Source organism: Suricata suricatta, chromosome 11, assembly GCF_006229205.1.
Source record: "Suricata suricatta isolate VVHF042 chromosome 11, meerkat_22Aug2017_6uvM2_HiC, whole genome shotgun sequence".
In the NCBI taxonomy this organism is placed as follows: domain Eukaryota; kingdom Metazoa; phylum Chordata; class Mammalia; order Carnivora; family Herpestidae; genus Suricata; species Suricata suricatta.
The window spans coordinates 99520090-99541320 of record NC_043710.1 but is presented as its reverse complement, the minus strand read 5'-3'; the positions used below and the strand labels follow the sequence as shown (position 1 = coordinate 99541320).

Sequence of the window (21231 nt, the reverse complement as noted above, 5' to 3'; positions counted from 1 at the left end):
GACCAATCAGGCCCTGTTTCTGTCCTGCCTCTTCTAACCTTCTAGAAAGCTTTCCTTGCCACAGACCCTTCAGGAAGAGTGTGCCTCATGGATTGTTGGTTGGCACTGTACGCCCTCAATCCATGAGTCACATTCCCTGGCATCAAGGACATCAGAGTCATTACTAAACTGTTTGAGTTTTGTCGTTAGACACATCTAAGAAGAATGGCACGTCCACTGACTGGAATAGAAAAAAATGGAGATGGAACAGGCTAAGAAAGAAACCCCCGGAGTTTGGTTTCAGACACGTTACATCTGACACATCTAATACAGCCCTTTGAAAACACTGAATAAGCAGTTTCATAAGAAACTCTAGAATTTATAGAAAGGTCTAGGCAGGAAATTAAAATACAAAGTATGAACATGCAGATGTTGGTAGAAGGGTAGATGATCTAAGTACCACTCTCCAAAGTTCATTTGTGATTACTTCATTTTCTCAATGATGTAGAAAAAAGGAAATGCCTTGGAAGACAGGAAAGGACATATTGGAATTTTGAGAGAAAAGATGTGAATCAGATATCAAGGAAAGTAGAAACAGATGACACGGTCGTGTGACTGGGCTCATTTATGGACTGTGCTCACGGACTTAAGTGAAAACAGCACTGGAGCAGTAGAGTGGCAATGACGGCAGCAAGTAGTTGTCAGAGTTCTTGTTCTAAAGGCGGCACTAAGGAGGCTCTTCTGGCACATTCACAGGTGCTGGCCTTGGAAGGTGGAGAGATGATCTAACCAGGGTTGACGTTTTCCCAGGTGAAATGAGAGAGCAGCAGGGGAATCGAGGTATGATCAAGGGAGTGATAACAATGATCAGAGAAGTTACCCTGGTTAAGAGATCAGGGACATCAGGACGAGAGACAGAGCCTTCTGCCTCCACTCATGAAGGAATGATGACAGCCAGATCTCCCCTCCTGCCGCAAGGACTAGTCAGCGCAAGGGCAGCACAGGACCGTACTTCCTGAGAAAACTATCGTAGCCCTACAAATGCCCAGGCATACTGCCTGGAGTCTCCAGATCTCAGCACAAGCAAGGGGGCCCAAACAGCCTGGAAGTTTCACTTAGGAGCCACAGTTCAGAGTTTAGAGAGGACAAGGTGACAAAAAGTTATGGCACAGTGTACCAGAAAAAGGGAGCTATGCAAGAGAGGGAGTTCAGGAGATATACGGAGAGATATATCAAGGCCTTGACCGAATACTGACTCCGCATGTGTGTGAGAACACTATCAGAGACTGGGAAAAGGAAAGGAGGAGACAGGGGGCACCCAGGTGGCTCAGTTGGTTAAGTGTCTGATTTCAGCTCAGGTCATGATCCCATAGTTCATGAGTTCCAGCCCCATGTCAGGCTCTGTGCTGACAGCTAGCTCAGAGCCTGGAGCCTGCTTGAGATTCTGTGTCTCCTTCTCTCTCTGCCCCTCCCCTGCACACGCGTACTCTCTCTCAAAAATAAACAAACATCTAAAATTAAAAAAAAAAAAAAAGAGTAGACAGAACAATCAGCAGGGCTCATAAAGAGCTAAGAAAATTTGTGTTCCTATCAGCCAGAATAGAAATGCTCCTTAACATACAAGACATTAGGTATATTCCTCAGAAAGGCACTGCATCTACGTGGAGCCTAAGTAGTTCTACTCCGAATTAATGATGTTCCAGACCCAAGCTAACAAAACTCGAAAGCAAGCTTCAAAAACATCAAGCTGATTCCAAGTAATTTAACTGTGTCAAAGACAAACTGTGAAATATTTCAAAGATATGTGAAAAATTCAGACCCCAAAACATAAAACAATGTCTAACATCCAATCCAGAATACCAAGCAGGCAAAGAAGAAGGGAAATATAACCCATCATCAAGAGAAAAACCCATCAACAGAAACTGACCCAGAAATGATATAAATGATAGTTAAAACAAATTTTTTTAATGTTTTATTTATTTTTGATAGAGAGAGAGAGACAGAGCAGGAGAGGGGAAGGGCAGAGAGAGAGGGAGACACAGAATCCCAAGAAGGCTCCAGGCTCTGAGCTGTTAGCACACAGCCTGATGCAGGGCTCGAACCCACGAATGTGAGATCATGACCTGAGCCGAAGTCAGAGGCTTAACTGACTGAGCCACCCAGGCACCCAATGAATGATAGTTTTAACAGAACATGACAGTTACCCACCTATTATAAATATACTTTACACTTTCAAGAAAATAGAAGAAAGCATGAACATGACAGAAGATTTTTAAAAATGAGTATCATGGAGCTGTAGAACACCATCAAATGACCTGACTTACATATAACCAGAGTCTTGGGGGATGGGAGGATATTTAAAGAACCAAAAGCAAAAATGTCTCCTAATTTGGTAAAATCTATAAACTAAAAACTATACACTTATACAGTAAGGTGACAGAATCAATGAGCTGGAGGCCCTATGGAGCTAGATTACTGGAATAACACCAGCACAAGTTAGGAAGACAGGAGGAGTCTTGACAGTAAGATACTTGACCCTGGCATTATAGAAGGGTGAAATTTTAAAGTTTATTTACTTTCTTTGAGAGAGAGATGGAGAACACAAGAAGGATAGGGGCAGGGGGTACAGAAGATCCAAAGCAGGCTCTGCACTGACAGCAGAGAGCCCAAAGAGGGGTTCAAACTCCTAAACCGTGAGATCATAACCTGAGCCGAAGTCAGAAGCTCAACTGACTGAGCCACTCAGGTGCTCTAATGGGTGAAATTTAAAAAAACGTTTTCATTATATTCGTATTGTTTTTCTTTAATCATTTCCTTACAGTATTTTCTACTATTTCTTTCATTGGAAGTATATGGCATTTAGCTAATGTGGGGTTATAGCCAACAACTTTAAAAAAAAATTTTGTTAATGTTTATCCATTTTGAGAGAGAGAGAGAGAGGGATCAGGGGAGGGGCAGAGAGAGAGGGGGGGAGAGGGAGATTCCCAAGCAAGCTCCACATCGTCAGCACGTAGCCCAATGTGGGGTTGAACTCACAAACTATGAGACCAGAACCTGAGCTGAAATCAAGAGTCAGACACTCAACCGAGCCATCCAGGCACCCCTAACAAAATTTTTATATGTGCTATCTGTGATACAAAAGAGGATTTCCTTTTGTTAATGTCCAAAATGCTGCTTTTATGTTTCTATGAGTAGTCTGAATATCTGATAACTATACTTGGGTATAATCAGTTAATATACCTTCTATTATTTACCTTCATTATAATCTCCAATGTAGATCAATCACTTTGATCACTTTCCTTTATAATATCTATTAATTATGTGTCAGATACTATTTTAAATATTAACAAGTATTGGAGTGCCTGGGTGGTTCAGTCAGTTAAGCGTCTGACTCTGGATTTCAGCTCAGGGCATGATTTTACAGTTTGTGAGTTTGAGCCCCATGTTGGGCTCTGCACTGGCAATGTGGAGCCTGCTTGGGATTCTCCATCTCTCTCTCTCTGCCCCTCCCATTCCCTTCCCCCCCAAAATACATAAATAAACTTTAAATAAACAAAATTTACAAGTATTAATTCATTTAACCTTTATAAATATCATATGTGTTTGGTAGATTATTATCCTCACTTGATAGATGAAAAAACTGTGCACTGTACCTGAGATTAGGTTAGGTTACGTCTCTAAGGTTATAGACAACGAGTGCTAGAACAGAGACTCAAATCCAAGCAGTTTACTTCTGTTATTTCTGCCACATTCTTAACTACCTACTGGATCTTTCCTGAATGAGTAGTAGAGGGACTTGCAACTTATGGGCCAGAGCCAACCCCTGACTTGATTTCATCTAAAAACAAAATGCAGGAAAAAAACAAACAATTATAAAAATTTAGGGTCAATTATCTAAAAGCCACAAGATAGAATCATCACTATAAAAAAGACATTTATTTTCAAACATGGTACAGAAAGGAGAGAATACGATTTTCCAAAAAGCTAAATATCTTTTTCCACTGAAATGAGAAATTTCACACTACACTTCCTTTTAAAACCTCTAGTTTACAGGGGCTCCTGGCTGACAATTGGTAAAGAACATGACTCTTGATCTCAGGATTTTAAATTTGAGACCAACAACAGGTGGAAAGATTACTTAAAAATAAAGTCTTAAGAGGACCTTGGGTGGTTCAGTTGGTTAAGCGTCCAACTCTGGATTTTCGCTCAGATCATGATCTCATGGTGGTGAGATCAAGCCCTGCATCAAGCTCCTCGCTGACAGCACGGAGTCTGCTTGGGATTCTCTCTCCCATCCTCTCTGCCCCTCCCCTGCTCTCCCTCTCTCTCTCTCCCTCTTAAAATAAATAAACATTTTTAAATAAAATAAAATCTTTTTTAAAAACCTTTAGGTTTCCTTTATTAAAAAAACCTTTTTCAAAGAAATTATGGGGGTGCCTGGGCGGCTCAGTCGGATGAGTGACCAACCTTGGCTCAGGTCATGATCTCGCAATTCGAGGGTTTGGTCCCTGCGTCAGGCTCTGTACTGACAGCTTGCTCTGAACCTGAAGCTTGCTTCGGATTCTGTGTCTCCTTCTCTTTCCGTCTCTACCCCATTCATGCTCTCTCTCAAAAATAAATAAATGTAAAAAAAAAGAAAGAAAGAAAGAGAGAAAAGAAAGAAATTAATTATGGGGCACCTGGTGGCTCAGTCAGTTGAGTGTCTGACTTCAGATCAGGTCATGATCTAGTGGTACGTGTGTTCAAGTCCCGTGTCAGGCTGTGTGCTGAGAGCTTGAAGCCTGGAGCCTACTTCAGTTTCTGTGTCTTTGTCTCTCTCTGCCCCTTCTCCGCTCACTCTCTGTCTCTCTCAAAAATAAATAAACGTTAAAAAGAAAAGAAAACAACAGTATTGCTAGAAAGAGTTTGAACTTATTTGAGGGTCTTCTTCATCATTTATTGATTACATTTGCTCATTCAATGAATGTCTTGAGTGCCTACTAGACATGACGAATAATGCTAGTCATTGGGAATTACAAATGAAAGGTCTTCAAGAACTCACATTCTAATATAGTGCTCCTTAAATTGTGGTTAATGGATTCCTGGAAGGGTCCCAGGATATACTTTTGAGGCTCAAAACTATAAAAATAAATTCTTAATTCTGCTTATGCTTTTTTTTTCTTAAACAAAATAAGGTATTAATACAAGTAGAAATCTGGATCATTTGTATGACCTTATAACCAAGTACTAACCACAAGAAAATAACTGCTAAGCCATACAATATTAAATATAAGAACTTTAGTTTCTTAAAAGATGCCCATTAAGGAACTGAAAAAACTGCTTACATAGTGGAAGAAGTTATTTCTAATACATATATCCAAGATAGGCTTTTATCCAATATGTGTAAAGATTCCAAACAAAACATGTGAAAATTCCTAAAAATCAGTAAGAAATGAAAAACAATCCAAGGTAAAAACTGGCAAATACTTGAACAGACCCTCCACAAAGACAGTATCTAAATGGCAAATAACCACATGAAAAAGCACCCACCACCATTAATCATCAGGGAAATACATCTTAAAGCCATGATGAAATACTACTACAAACCACCAAAAAGGCTAGAATAGAATAGAATGACAACACCAAGTCTTAGAGAAAATTCAGAGCAACCAAAACTCTCAACATGCTGGTGGGGAGTATAAACTGTACAACTGTTTTAGGAAACTCTTTAACAGTATCCATGAAAGCTAAATGTATGCATACTCTGTGATCCCCCAACTGTGTGACCCCCCAACTTCACATCTAGGTATGCTTCCTCTGAGCTGCACACATAACTACCAAGACTTCTACGAGAAAGTGGCACATCGTATCTCTACTCTCAGTAGTAAAAAAACCGTAAACAACCTAATGTCCATCAGCAAGATGGATAAACAGTGAAATACTCCTAGCAGAAGAACACCAGAGCAACAAAAATTTAACATGTAGTAACACAGAGGGATCTCACAGACATAATGTTGAGCAAAAAGTCACACAAGAGTATACACTAGCTCATGAACAGACAAAACACATCTACAGTTATTAGGAGTCAGCATAATGACTAATTTGGGGAGAGTGCTGCAAGTTAGAGACTAGCGCAAGGCGAGAGATGGGGGACTGTTAAATATTCTATTTCTAGATATGGGTGTGGATTATACAGGTATGTTTACTTTATAAAAATGCACCCGACTATAGATTTATCGTTTGTATGTATTTCTGTATACAGGTCATATTTCAATAAAGCTTGCTTTAAAAATGGGCATACTACTGTTGTTCATTTAAATATTATTATGTTATGGGTGACTGGGTGGCTCTGTCAGTTGAGCCTCCGACTTCAGCTCAGGTCATAATTCACGGTTTGTGAGTTCAAGCCCCGCATCGGGCTCTTTACAGACAGCTCAGAGCCTGGAGCCTGCTTCGGATTCGGTGTCTCCCTCGCTCTCTGCCCCTCCCCTGCTCACACTCTGTATCTTTCTCTCCCAAAAATAAATAAACATTAAAAAAAGAAAAAGAAAAAAAATTTTTTTAGTGCTAAGTTTAATCTGTAACTATCTTATTTTTTTATCTCACTTTAATTTTTTACAGAGAAAGTGTGCAAGGAGAGGAGAGGAGCAGAAGGAGAGAAAGAGAATCTCAGGCAGGCTCCATGCTCAATGCGCAGCCCAACACGGGGCTCGATCTCAAGAACCATGAGACCATGACCGAAGCCCAAATGAAGAGTAGGATACTCAACCAACCGGGCCACCCAAGTGCCCCTTGTAATTCCCTTTTAATTGTTAAAGAACTCTGAGTTTAAGGACTGTATCACTAGTTTTGCATCTACACACATTAAACATGTTATAATAGCATCCTCCCTTCTTTCCTTCCTTCCTGAATAATTCAGTCCAGCGGCCAGTGACACGGAGATTTCTCACTGTCTGAGAAAGAAGTTACATTATATGGAAAAGGACAGAACTGTGTTTACTGAAATTGGAAGGATGGGGGTGAAGTCATCGGTTTTAGTGATACATACAAATCAGCATGGGGTATGTGCGCGTGCCCGGGCATGAGGAGCATGTGTGTCCTCGTGCAGTCCAATGAGAGGTCCTTGGAGGACCAGCACGCCAACAGGAACGAGCCTATCTAGCATCCAGATTTTGATTTCTCAATATCATTTTTCATGAAAAAAATATATATATATTCCATGAAAAGGTTCTTTATAGAAAAATGTTAATTCCAAGGTTCGGACAGAGATGATCCTGGAACACTTTTTTGTGTCAGAACGTAAGAAAGTATTTAAGCAAAATAAATGATAGTTAACAGATTATAACACATTAAATAAAATTCTTTGCATTGGGGGGAAAAGTAGCCATCAGCTGCTGGCATGATTATATTTAACAACTGAAAGATCATCTATAAGTTCACTGAAGGAAAAACTGAAAGCAAGTCTAACAGGAAGCTCCTACAACAATCTGCATAAGCAATGATGTGCAAGTTTAATCCACATAAACCATGAAGCCCTAAATGGAAGCAACGAAACAGAAGGAAGGTGCTAATGCTATGATGTTCGTGAAGCAATCTGGTAGGAAAAGAATTATGGATTAGCCATTTACTAACTGTGGGACCTTGAGTAAAGTGACTTTAACTCTCTGCTTCTATTTTGTCTTAAGTAAAATGAACTCAATAAAGTTATCTACGTGATAGCATTGTTACAGGATTTAATAATACACATAAAATGTTCAGAAAAGTGGATGAAATAATTAAACATTATGTAAGTGCTGGCTCTCATTATTACATTAGGACTTCTACCATAACTACTAATGCTTCTAATTCTTCCACGGTAATACGATTTGGTGGTAATGAGACGTGGAAATGAGAGAAAGAAAGCTGAAAATGACTTGACAGCCACATGAAGGCACTAAGCTCTCAGATGACTATCGGCTGCGCCCTCCCCAGTACTCCTCAGTATAACTGAAAACACAAAGGATACTCAATTCTATAAGAGATCCAGATCCAAAAAGTTTTCTTAAAAAAAAAAAAAAAAAAAAAAAAATGGGGGTCCCTGGGTGGCTCAGTCGGTTAAGCATCCGACTTCAGCTCAGGTCATGATCTCATAGATTGTGAGTTCGAGCCCTGCGTCAGGCTCTGTGCTGACAGCTCAGAGCCTGGAGCCTGCTTCAGATTCTGTTACCCTCTCTCTCTGTTCCTCCCTCGCTCATACTCTGCCCCTCTCTCTTCTCTCTCAAAACTAAATATTAAAAAAAAAATTTTTAATCAAATATTATGCCATACATTTTTTTCTCATTTTTTTAAAAATGGGAGTAGGGTACCCTAAACAAGTGTTTGTTCTGCTATTGGATGATACATCACGGCTCACATATTTCCGACCTGAGTAGCTGGTGGGGTCACTGACAGAAGAAATGCCAGGAGAGGAATGCATCTGAGGTGAATGGTTTAGAAGAAGTATTAAGTTCTGTTTGCAACGTACTGTCCAACAAAAGAAAACTATGAAGTTGTAACTCTTGGCCTTCATCTCTCTTTCCCTGTGTTCACTCTTCCTCTTTATTTTAAAAAAGACAGAAGTTGGTCCTTGTGGCTCCTTCAGCAGCGCCACGGCGGTCGGCAAGAACAAGCGCCTTACGAAAGGTGGCAAAAAGGGAGCCAAGAAGAAAGTGGTTGATCCATTTTCAAAGAAAGATTGGTATGATGTAAAAGCACCGGCAATGTTTAATATAAGAAATACTGGAAAAACACTAGTCACGAGAACTCAAGGAACCAAAATCGCATCTGATGGCCTCAAGGGTCATGTGTTTGAAGTAAGCCTTGCAGATCTGCAGAATGATAAAGTTGCGTTTAGGAAATTCAAGCTGATTCCTTAAGATGTTCTGGGCAAAAACTGCCTGACTAATTTCCACAGCATGGATCTTACCTGGGACAAAATGTGCTCCATGGTCAAAAAATGGCAGACCGTGATTGAGGCTCATGCTGACGTCAAGACTACCGATGGGTTTGACTTTGTCTCTTTTGTGTCGGTTTTCCTAAAAAACGTACCAATCAGATTCGAAAGACCTCTTACGCTCAGCAACAACAGGTCCGCCAAATTCGGAAAAAGATGATGGAAATCATGACCCGAGAGGTGCAGACAAAAGACTTGAAAGAAGTGGTCAATAAATTGATTCCAGACGGCATTGGAAAAGACACAGAGAAGCCTTGTAGGTCCATTTATACACTCCATGATGTCTTCATTAGAAAAGTAAAAATGCTCAAGAAGCCCAAGTTTGAATTGGGAAAGCTCATGGAGCTTCATGGTGAAGGTGGTAACTCTGGAAAAGCTACTGGGGATGAGACTGGTGCTAAAGTTGAATGAGCTGATGGATATGAGCCACCAGTCCAAGAATCTGTTTACAATTCATTTAATGGTGACAAATAAAAAATCTTATTTGTGATGTTTAAAAAAAAAATAAAGGTTTGGGGTGCCTGGGTGGCTCAGTCGGTTAAGCCTCCGACCTCGGCTCAGGCCAGATCTCACGTTCGTGGGTTCGAGCCCCGCGTTGGGCTCTGTGCTGACAGCTAGCTCAGAGCCTGGAGCCTGCTTCGGATTCTGTGTCTCCCTCTTTCTCTGACCCTCTGCCTCTCATGCTCTGTCTCTCTCTGTATCAAATGCAAGTAAAACATTAAAAAAAAATTTTTTTTAAATAAAAAATAAAGGTTTACTTACTATTGAATTGTTCTTTACGTAATTGTCAGTGTCAAGTTTCTCAGAAACAATTAGAGGAGAGAGAGGATGAAAACAGAAAAAAAAAAAAAAGAAAGAAAAGAAAAGAAAAAGGAGAAAAAAGCAGGTGAACAAAGGTCCACCCCCATTCCCACTTGATATCAGTATAAAGAAATCAGGATCTCTTAACAGAGCATGTTGACTGCCCAGACCCAAATAAAATACATACAGCTGTATTAAAAAGTATTCCTGAATTGAATAATCAGTTCTAAAACAAATGGACAGTCAAGTCCTACAGTCTCTTATCTATAGCCACAGTGATTATTTAAAAAGAGAACAAGCCTGCATTAGGAAGAAAGCAACTTATGGAAGAAAAGCTTAATTTTCTGTAATGTGTTTGGGGTGCGGGGAGATGTTATAAGACAGTAATGTAAGATGACATACAGCTCTTTCTAGAATATATTATCATGTTAAAAGTCCTCTGCACTTAAAAATAAACATTAAAAAAATTTTTTTAAACAGGGGCACCTGGGTGGCTCAGTAATTAAGTGTCTGACTTCAGCTCAGGTCACAATCTCAAAATTTGTGAGTTCAAGCCTCACATCAGGCTATGCTGATAGCAGATCCCAGAAGCCTGCTTCGGATTCTGGGTCTCCCTTTCTCTCTACCCCTCCCCAACTTGTGCTCTGTCTCTATCTGTGTCTCAACAATACATAAACATTAAAAAAAATTTTTTTAAAGTTCCATGCACTTAGCCAAACTACGGAAAGAGCCCAATGTCCATCAACTGATGACTGGATAAAGAAAATGTGGGGTGTATGTGCGTGTGCGTGTGTGTGTATAAAACGTGGATGGAAGTAAAGAGCATAATGCTAAGCAAGATAAGTCAGAGATAGACAAATACCATATGATTTCACTCATGTGTGGAATTTAACAAACAAAACAGATGAATATATGGGAAGTGGGAAAAATGAGAGAGGGAAGCAAAGCATAAGAGACTATTAATGATAGAGAACAAACTGAGGGTTGATGGAGGGAGGTGAGAGAGGGATGGGCTAGATGGGGGATGGGCACTGAGGAAGGCACTTGTGAGGTGACTTGAGTCTTCTATGTAAGTGATGAATTACTAAATTCTACTCCCGCACTGCATGTTAACTAAGTAGAATTTAAATTAAATTTAAATAGGTAAATAAAAATAAAAAGTTCTGCACACCTCCTCTTCAAATTCAAGAGTCCTTTTTCCAGCAATGAGTTTATCTGCACCAATTCTGTTTTATTTAATCCCAAGAAAAAGAATAGATGCGTAGTTGTTTGTATGCCCATATAAAATTTGATACCATGCTAAAAAAAGAGTAATGCTTAAATAAAGATATGAAAGTAAACAAAAACAGAAAAGTCCACTAGCTTGGAAAATGTATCATTTTAAAATACTTACTTTACAACAAAATAATATTGGATTGGTTTGCCCTGAAAGGTCCAGAAATCCCAACATAACATGTGGGACAAAACACACCACATCAAACTGCAGAAGCAATAGTAAGACAATATTTTATAATGATGTCAAGTGTTGCATTTAGGGGGCACATGGCTGGCTCAGTCAGGAGAGCATGTTACCTTTTTTTTTTTTTTTAATGCTTAATTATTTTTTAGACAGAGACGGAGTGTGAGCAGGAGAGGGGCAGAGAGACAGGGAGACACAGAATCTGAAGCAGGCTCCAGGCTCTGAGCTGTCAGCACAGAGCCCAACGAGGGGCTGAAACCCACGAACCGTGAGATCATGGCCTGGGCCGAAGTCAGACCCTTAACCGACTGAGCCACCCACATACCCCATGAAGAACCTGTGACTCCTGATCTCGGGGTTGTGAGTTTGAACCCGACATGGATGAAGAAATTAATAAAAAAATTAAATAAACTTTTTTAAAAGTTGCATTTGGAAGAAAACAAAGAATTTAGTTATATTACTGTACGTCTTCTTAATGATAACAAAGATACAAGAAAAGTTCAAGGAAAAGTTGAGTCAAGATAAGAAATAATATGCACACAGTTAGAATTATTTTTTACTCATCTGCACTCTTTCAGTCCCATAACATTTTGACTACAAAACAGGAAATTTAGTTAAGATTTGTATTTGTGTGGTGCCAGGGTGGCTCAGTCGGTTGAGTGTCCGGCTTTGGCTCAGGGCATGATCTTGCGGTTTGTGGGTTCAAGCCTCACGTCGGGCTCTGTGCTGACAGCTTGGAGCCTAGAGCCTGCTTCAGATTCTGTGTCTCCCTCTCTCTCTGACTCTCCCCTGCTCATGCTGTCTCTCTCTGTCTCTCAAAAATAAATAAAACAAAAAACAAAAAACAACAAAAAAAAAGATTTGTATTTGTTCCCCCTGTGAAGTTCTGATCCTATTGATTATGAATTATCTCCTAATTACTCTACAAAAGGAATTTGTATGTTTATCTTAGGTCTTCCAAGTCAACAATGAGGCTGCCTGAATGCCTGGTTTCCTATGCGGCCTCCGAGCCACTGGTACTCCCAGTTATGGGATTTTAAAACCACATGTGCAATCCTCATTAACCAAAAGAACCACAAAACTCCAGTATATATTTGCACTCTGCCAATTCTCACTATGTTCCAGCCACACAAACCTTTGAAAGGTGCTCTGCAAATGTGCCAAGCTCACCAGTGCACCTCAGGACCTTTGCCCAGAACAGAATGCAGACCATTCGGGTCTAGCATCAGTTATCACCTCACAGAGGTTCTTCTAAACTAACCTAAGAAAACTGCCTTTCCCCCATTCCTCTCTGCAGATCCAGAGCCTAGATCTTAAGCATATTAGATTTAATTTGGCTTTGAGATTGAAATTTTTATTGATTTTTTATAAGTGTTTATTGGGGCACCTGGGTGGCTCAGTTGGTTAAGCCTCCGACTTCAGCTCAGGTCAGATCTCACGTTCGTGGGTTCGAGCCCCGCGTCAGGCTATGTGCTGACAGCCAGCTCAGAGCCTGGAGCCTGCTTCCGGTTCTGGGTCTCATTCTCTCTCTGACCCTTCCCCTCTCATGCTCTGTCTCCCTCTGTATCAAAAATAAATAAAACATTAAAAAAGTTTTTTTAAAAAATAAGTGTTTATTGATTTTGGAGAGAGAGAGAGGGTGAGTGGGGGAGGACAGAGACAGAGGGGGACAGAGGATCCACAGCAGGCTCTGAGCTGACAGCGGCGAGCCCAGTACAGGGCTGGAACTCACGAATCAAGAGATCATGACCCAAGCTGAAATCGGACACTCAACTGACTGAGTCACCCAGAGGCCCAGAGATTGAACTCACAACCCTTAGATCAAGACCTAAGCTGAGACTGAGTCGGATGCCTAACCAACTGAGCTACCCAGGCACCCTGAGTAATAAACCTTTTTTTATAGACCAGAAAGCTAGAAGATGGGGCTGAAATATCATCAAGTGGCAGAGAAGGAAAATTCAACAGAACATAGTTGAAAGCAATATTTAGGGGGGGAAATTACTTTGTTCTAAGATCGTGACCCCATCTTCTGAACACTCTTGATTCTATGGTTTCCATCACAGCTCTCATAACTACAAAAACTACCCCATGTGTTACTTCCCTGGTGTCAGTATTTACACATTTGAATACAAGTTCCAAAGACTGGGGACCTTGTCTGTCATATTCACTACTGTATCACAGTTAGAATAGTATCGAGCACAGAATACATGCTACCTATTTGTAGGATGAACAAATCCTGTTACAAAGATCAGATATCCCTGATGTTACTTGTAAGTATTACATCTATTATAACCAATGTTTTCACCTGAGCTGTAACTTGTTTGGCTGTTTACACAACCCATCAGGTGCCAACTTACTCCACCTACTATACCAAAGCAAGAGTCAGGTGGCTTTCTATGACACAACTGGGTTCACCAGGACACCTAGCAAAACATCTAATAAGAAACACCCGTCTTTGTTTATCTCCCTTCTCCACCCTTCTGCTCTGCCCACCAGACAAATGTGTAACGTCCTCCTGACACCCTCCTGCAGCCTAAAATTCCCCTCTTCTAATCCACTGATAAACTGATCTCTCAAAGTTCATCCTCAACTGTCACCTTCTGTTAGCCACATTTATCAGATTTAAAAAAAATTTTTTTTAAGTGTATTTATTTTTGAGAGGGACAGAGAGACAGAGAATGAGTGGGGTGGAGCACACAGAGAGACACAGAATCCAGAGCAGGCTCCAGGCTCCAAGCTCCGAGCTGTCAGCACAGGGCCCAATGCGGGGCTCAAAATCACAAACCACGAGACCATGACCTGAGCTAAAGTCGGACGCTTAACCGACTGAGCCCCCCAGGTGCCCCTATCACAGTTTCACAATAACTAATGTAGTCTACTATTCCTACTTCTACCTCTACCCATGGCCAACAATCATACCCCTGAATTCTTTTTTTCCCTGAGCTGTGTCAAGTGTAAGCAAGTCTCTAGGACAGGACACTGGAGTGAGGGCAGGCCCCCCCACCAAGGACCATGTGCCTCTTACATGCCCATTCAGAAGGGCAACTTCCCTCAACTCCATGAAAATTCACAAGTTAGTTCTTAAATAAGGCTCTCATTTATGTTCAAGTACAAATCAAAAGGAATCATGCAGTTCTGTATCTTAACCATTCACTGACAACATTCAAATCCTGATGATCCATCCATAACTCGCTGCCAAGTGTGTTCTGGACTCAGTCAGTGCCTCTACACTGGCTGGCCCTGTGCCCTCTACACAGAACTCTTCTCCACGCAGGTACATGGCTTCTTTCCGTGCTCCGCTCAGGTCTCTCATCCAACGCCGTCTCCTCAGAAGCCTTCCCTCATCAGCCCAGCAGCTGCACTCGTGGATATTTACCCAAAGGATACAAATACTGATTTGAAGGGACACGTGCACCCCAATGTTTACAGCAGCATTGTCAACAATAACCAGATTATGGAAGGAGCCCAAATGTCCATCGACTGATCAATGGATAAAGATGATGTGCTATAAATATACGATGGAATATTACTCAGCCATCAAAAAGAATGAAATCTTGCCATTTGCAACAACATGGATGGAACTGGAGTGGATTATGCTAAGCAAAATGAGTGGGTCAGAAAAAGACAAAAACTATTAATTCACTGATATGTGGAATTTAACAAACAAAACAGATGAACACAGGGGAAGAGGGTGGGGGGAACAGATGGGGAGGCAAATCCTAAGAGACTCTTGGGATGCCTGGGTGGCTCAGTTAAGCATCTGACTCTTGATTTCAGCCAGGTCACGATCTCACGGCTGGTGACTTCCAGCCCCACCTCAAGCTCAGACGGAGGGATTCTCCCTCTCTCTGACCCTCCCCTTCTGTCTATCTGTCTGTCTCAAAACAAATAAACTTAAGAACAAAAGATAAGAGACTCTTAATGACAGAGAACAAACAGGGTTGCTGGAGGGAGGTGGGTGATGGGCATTAAGGACAGCACTGTTGTGTTAAGCACTTGGTATTTTATATAAGTGATAAACCACTAAATTCTACTCCTGAAGCCAGTATTATACTACATGCCAACTAACTAGAATTTAAATACAAATCTGAAAAAGAAAAGAAAATAACATCCGATTCCCCTCTATCCTTTCCCAAATTGTTTTTCTTCACTGCATGCATATACCTGGCCTATAGAATTTGTTTATATGCTTTTTGCTTCTCTCCATAAAAAATATAAATTATAGGGGCGCCTGAGTGGCTCAGTCAGTTAAACCTCTGACTTCGGCTCAGGTCAGATCTCACGCTTGTAGGTTCAAGCCCCGCGTCAGGCTCTGCGTTGACAGCTAGCTCAGAGCCTGGAGCCTGTTTCTGGTTCTGTGTCTCCTTCTCTTTCTGCCCCTCCCCCTCTCATGCTCTGTCTCTCTCTGTATCAAAAATAAATAAAACATTAAAAAATTTTTAAAAATATATAAATTATATAAGGGCAGAAATTTGCCTAAATCACCAGCTGTAATCAGAAAATGCTAAATACTTGTGGAATGAATAAATTTATTTTTCAGAGACTTAATGAATCCCTGTTAAGTTCTGAATGCACAAGGTGTCATTAGCACACACGGCCCTCATTCATGGCCGGCCCCAAGTTAGATTTTGAATACCTGTAAAATAAAAGTAAGGCTGAGTAACAGGTTTTGTGTGTAAGAGCCAAGAATAAAGTGAGGGCCCGACAGTATCTCTGCTCACATGTTTTTCAAATATTCCTCACCATCCGTAGAACTTTATTTGAAACTCTTTTGCCTAGTCCTGAAGCCCTTTCACAATCTGACCGTGACTTCCTTTGTACTCACATCTCCCGCTGTTTCCCTATCCTTGGCCAAGACGCCACCACAACTTTAAGGCACACTGTCCGCGTAGAACGCGACACAGCGCACAGTCCTGCTTACCGTGCACCCTGGTCTGCACTCTCGCCAAGTTCTATCCTCATCACCACTGGTCTAGTCAGTCTTCAAAATCCAGTGCCAGTGCTTCTACATCAAACTTTCCTTGATCATTCCACCAGAAACAGAAGCCATCCCAGTCTGGGAGGGTCCATACAGCATGTGAGAACACTGCTTACGTTCTAGCGGAGAGAATTCACTAGTACCTTGGATTCTCCTTCAGTACCTGGTGAATTCCTAGCTAGAGGACTGATAATGTTTTACACATCCTTGTAGCGTTGGTGGTGCTTTGCACCTATGTGTCTAACAAAATTCATTTAATCACTCCTTTATTATTTCCATTTTCTTTCCTCTCAAAAAATAAAAAAGTTTTCACTGAAATAAGTAGTGTGATTCCTACTTCAGTTTAAAGTTTGGATTCTCTAGTGCATGGGTGTTTACACTTTTATCCCCTTCTCTCCTTCTCTCTAGATCTAATTTTTTTAACGTTTATTTATTTTTGAGAGAGAGAGAGAGAGAGAGCACGAGAACGAGTGAGCAGGTGAAGGGCAGAAAAAGAAAGAGACACAGAATCCGAAGCAGGCTGCAGGCTCTGAGCTGTCAGAATAGAGCCCAAATGGGGAGCCTGGGTAGCTAGGTCGGTTAAGCGTCTGACTTCGGCTCAGGTCATAATTTCTCCATTCGTGGTTCAAGCCCCCCCCCTCCCCCCGTGGGGTTCTGGGCTCACAGCTCAGAGCCTGGAGACTGCTTCGGTTTCTGTGTCTCCCTCTCTCTCTGCCCCTCCCCTGCTGATGCTCTCTCAAAAATAAATAAATGTTAAAGAAAAAAAAAGTAACAGAGGAGCCTGGGTGGCTCCATGGATTAAGCATCTGACTTCAGCTCAGGTCATGATCTCACAGTTTGTGAGTTCAAGCCCCACATCAGGCTCTGTTCTGACAATTCAAAGCCTGGAGCCTGCTTTGGATTCTGTATCTCCCTCTCTCTGCCCCTCCCCTACTCACATTGTGTCTCTCTCAAAAATAAACACACATAAAAAAAAAGGGTTAAAAAAAAAAAAGAACAGAGCCCAAAGCAAGGCTCGAACTCCTGAACCGTAAGACTATGACCTGAGTTGAAGCTGGATGCTTCACCGACTGATCCACCAGGCACTCCACACCTCCTCTGTAGATCTAATTAGAAAGGAAAAGAATGAGAAATTCCTTCTTTTAACCAATCAACGCTCACTCACTGAGCACCTGCAATACACAGATACTTCACTCGACTCCTCTTTTTAAGCAATTATCACTTGCTTTACAGAGCACCTACCGTAAGTGATCACCACAACTGATAGTTCAGGCATCAAGATTAATAACATAAAGTCCCTGCAATAATGGGGCTTACAATCTTGGAAGGGAGCTAGATACATAAATAGATTATGCAACTAACATAGGAGGCGCAGAGTAAGTGCTGAAAGAAACGGATGCAGGGCTCTCCTGGTGCAGGGCAGGCAACAGTTTCAGATGAGAGCTCTAGGAAGAAAGGAGGAATGTGGGCTGGGTCTTAATGACTAAAGATGAATTTAACAGGCACATACTGAGGGGTAGTGGCATACTACTGAACCAACAAGGAACCAGCCAGGTAGAGGCAGGTGTGTGAGAGAAAGAGAGAAAGAAGACAAGAGGGAGAGAGAGAAGGGAAGAGAGAAGGAGGGGGGGGGGGAGGGAGAGAGATCAGGGAGAAGACCCAACTGGAAAGATATCAAAGAATTTGAACCATCAAAGGTATGTGAGCAGGAAAGTGATACGGTCAGAACTGTGTTTTGGTCCAGAGCTCAGATCAGAGTTAAGAGATAAAAATAGTGAAATCATGGGAGTTAAGACTGCCCCAGAAACAGAAGTACAAAGATAGAAAAGGACTGAAGATTAAATCCCAAGAAATAACTACTTTGGGGAGGACAAGAGGGAGGTCAGTGACAAACACAAGTGATCGGAGAGATAGGACACCAAGGAGAGAAGCTCATAAAAGTCAAAAGGGAAGCAGAGATAGTCATCAACAATGTCAGAAGACAGGATGGACGGTAACGTTTGGCAATCATGAAGCTGCTATTGCTCTTGGGACCAAAAGGTTCACGGTAAGCAGGTGAGGGTCAGGGGAGAGTGGAGTCACAATCAGTTAAGGAAAAAGGTGCAGAATCATAAAGGCAGAGAGTGGGGGCTGCCTTTCAAACAACTGCGAGAATGAATGGAAAGAGAAGAAAGGGCAGAAGTTTGTGGCCAAAGCAGAGTACAGGTTAAGTTTATAGGGGGAGATTCATGAACTTTCTCATTCCTACAAAAGTGAGGAGCTCGAAACAAGAGAACACAGAATGTGCTGCCAAGTCCTGGCGGGAAATGAAGGCTGAAGAAAAGTGGAAGTAAGCACTACAGTGGGTGCCTTGAAAAAGACGAGGTTGTAAGGGAAACTAGAAAAATTTGTGATACCGATCAAGGTTAAGGGTGCTCCAAATAACGGAATAAAACAACAGGCTAAGAATTAAATGGGGTGGAGACTTGGCAAAATAAGATGAAAACAACTGCTGTCTGGGGGTAGGATTCTCAACTAGAAATGAAGAAAATAGCAAATAGCACTTAGGGCCTAGATACTACAAAAGCAAAGGAACAAGATGTGTTTACAAAAAAAAACCCCAAAGTAGTAATATTGAAAAGTTTTAGACAAAATAAACCCCCAAGCAGCTGATAATTGTTTATGACAAAACATACAACATCAATCTTTGTATGTTCAGAAGATTTCTAAAAGCCAGGCAAAGTCCACGTGCCTTAAACAGAGAATACAATATTATGTCAAATTCCAATATTAAAAAAGTAGCTGGTTTTAAGTGCTTTGCGACTGACTTGCCAGTTTCACAACAAAGTTTCGATCTTGTTATCTCTCAAAACATATTAGTTATCCCTCCACACTGTCATCCACAAACTCCCAAAACGTAACTTCACCCAAGTCACTGGCAAACAGGAAGAGAACTTAGTTTTTCAGAAGGACACTAAAGGCCTCTCTTCAGGGCTGATGATCTATCACTGACCATTTCTTCAGGTACAGCTGTTTAACTGATCATGATTCAAACCCCGACCGTATTATCATCTAGCCCGCGCTTCTCCTTTGTGACCACAGGACACGACAACTCTGTCGAATGTGACCTGTTGAAACCTAACCGCACAGCGGCTAAGGCATAGTTCTCTTGTGAATCAGTCTAGTAGTCCTATCAAAAATGCCAACAAGGCTAATTTGGCCACACCCAGCCAGCTCGGTCTTCATTCAAGGTACCTCTGGACTTGAATTTAAGTGAGCCTATGAATTGTTATGGGTCTACCCTGGCAGGGTCTCACTACATTTCTGCAAGAAGACAAACTTTCCACTTTTTAATTAGCTACTTTTTGTTTTTGAGAGAGAGAGAGAGAGAGAGAGAGAGAGAGGGAGGGAGGGAGGGAGAGAGCTGCGCATGCTGGAGAGGGACAAAGAGAGAGAATATGAAGCAGGCTCCACGCTCAGTCCGGAGCCCGACACGGGGCTGGATCCCAGGACCTTGGGAGCACAATCTGAGCCAAATCAACAGTCCTATGTACGCTCAACCCACTAATCCACCCAGGCGCCCCTAATTAGTTACTTCAACAAGTATAAAAATGAGACAACCTCCCTTCCCGAAAAAGGAAAGAAAAAAGGAAAAAAAAAAACCCAAACAGCTTTCTGGCCAACCTGAATATGTAAACTTTAGGTGACAGACACAGAAAGATCAAACATCTATTTATAACGTCCACTGTGACGATTATACCTATTTTAAATCGCGTACTTTGTGAAACAATATTCAGAAATTCTTTCTCCAAACCCTTTTCAACACTTCATAAAAACAATTTCATTGAAAATTTTCCAGTGTATCTTTGGCATGTGTCTTCATGTTCACTAGAGTGCGTGAGTCATTCACCTGTTTTGTTCAAAGCATGACCACCTTCCTTTAATTTATAGAAGTTGCCTGAGTAGCAGGACTCTTTGAATCCCTGTAAACTTTTTAACCTCAGTCCTGAATGCCCGTTACCTATACCTTCAAGCAGCCTTCTCGTTCTCTAGGTGGCTGCCGGCTATGAAGAGTCATAACGGCCAGAAGGTAAGCACTCTTCCGAGTATTTAGGAAGTCCCTTGGCTTTGAGAGGCTTTGTATGGAATACAAAAAAGCGACTTTCTCTCTTGTGAGAGATAATTATGGGGGGGAAGGGCCTTCGTTTACATGCAATTAATCATCAGATTAAAAAAATCACAAAGAATCACGAACCCAAATATTTCTTAAACACACTTCAGTGAAGAACATTACCGCTTATGTAAACAAGCAGAGGCACCAAGAGGAGCCTTCACAAGTTAAACAAGTTCTCCCGAGTCTATGAGAACTCTGCTATACTGTTGCAAAGGAGGGTGGAACGGGTTACTCAATTGCCACGAATTCGTCTCCCCCGAGAAACGGCAGTCATTCTCACTCGTGTGTGTGCTGTACTAAGTCCCTGCCAGTCACCGTGTTAAGCATTTTACGTACCTTAACTCAGTCTTAACAATGTTCCTATGAAAAGGGGGCTATTGATAACGCCATTTTATGAGTAAGGAAACCTGGGCACAGAGAAGTTAAGAAACTTGCCGAAAGTCACACAGCTTTTAAGAGGCAGGCTGAGCAGATGCTACATTGCCCCTTACATTAGCAAAACGAGGTCTACGTTTCATAAGACAGTCCCACCTGGTAGACAGGTATCATCAGTTGCCTAACGACCTAAGTGACGTGCCAGCATATTTTCATGTATTTTCTATTATCCAGGGGCCGGGTCTTCCTCCTCCTCCCGACTCTGGGACCGAAGGCAGAGAACCCGCCCGGCCGGGCCTAGCCCTCCCCGGCCTCCTCACCCACTAACTCGGGCCGTTCCCTCGGCTCCGGTAACTTTGCCGAGCTCCGCACCGCCGGGAGCGCCTCCCCGCTCGGAGCTCCGGCCGCACCGCACAGGGGCCGCGGGGCAGCCTCGGGAGGAAGAACGTGAACTCCAGAAGCGGAGAGCAGGAGGGGAGGCGAGCGGCCCCGCGGGGAGCCCGGCCCCGCTCGCCGAGTGGCCGGGAATTTCGTGC

General features: G+C 41.9%; 1 protein-coding gene and 1 pseudogene across 3 annotated transcripts in view; one reads left to right on the top strand and one right to left on the bottom strand.

Moving 5' to 3' along the window:
- CUL5 (cullin 5) overlaps positions 1-21231 on the bottom strand; it is a 102914-nt gene that overhangs the window by 81027 nt on the left and 656 nt on the right. The window contains exon 1 of one of the 3 annotated variants that reach the window (XM_029956531.1): positions 4447-4453. The exons of the other annotated variants lie outside the window; for them this stretch is intronic. The gene's annotated coding sequence lies outside the window, so the exon portion shown is untranslated. Of the gene's footprint in view, positions 1-4446; positions 4454-21231 lie in introns of those variants that run through there. 3 annotated transcript variants of the gene reach the window in all.
- On the top strand, positions 661-9403 carry LOC115306636 (annotated as a pseudogene).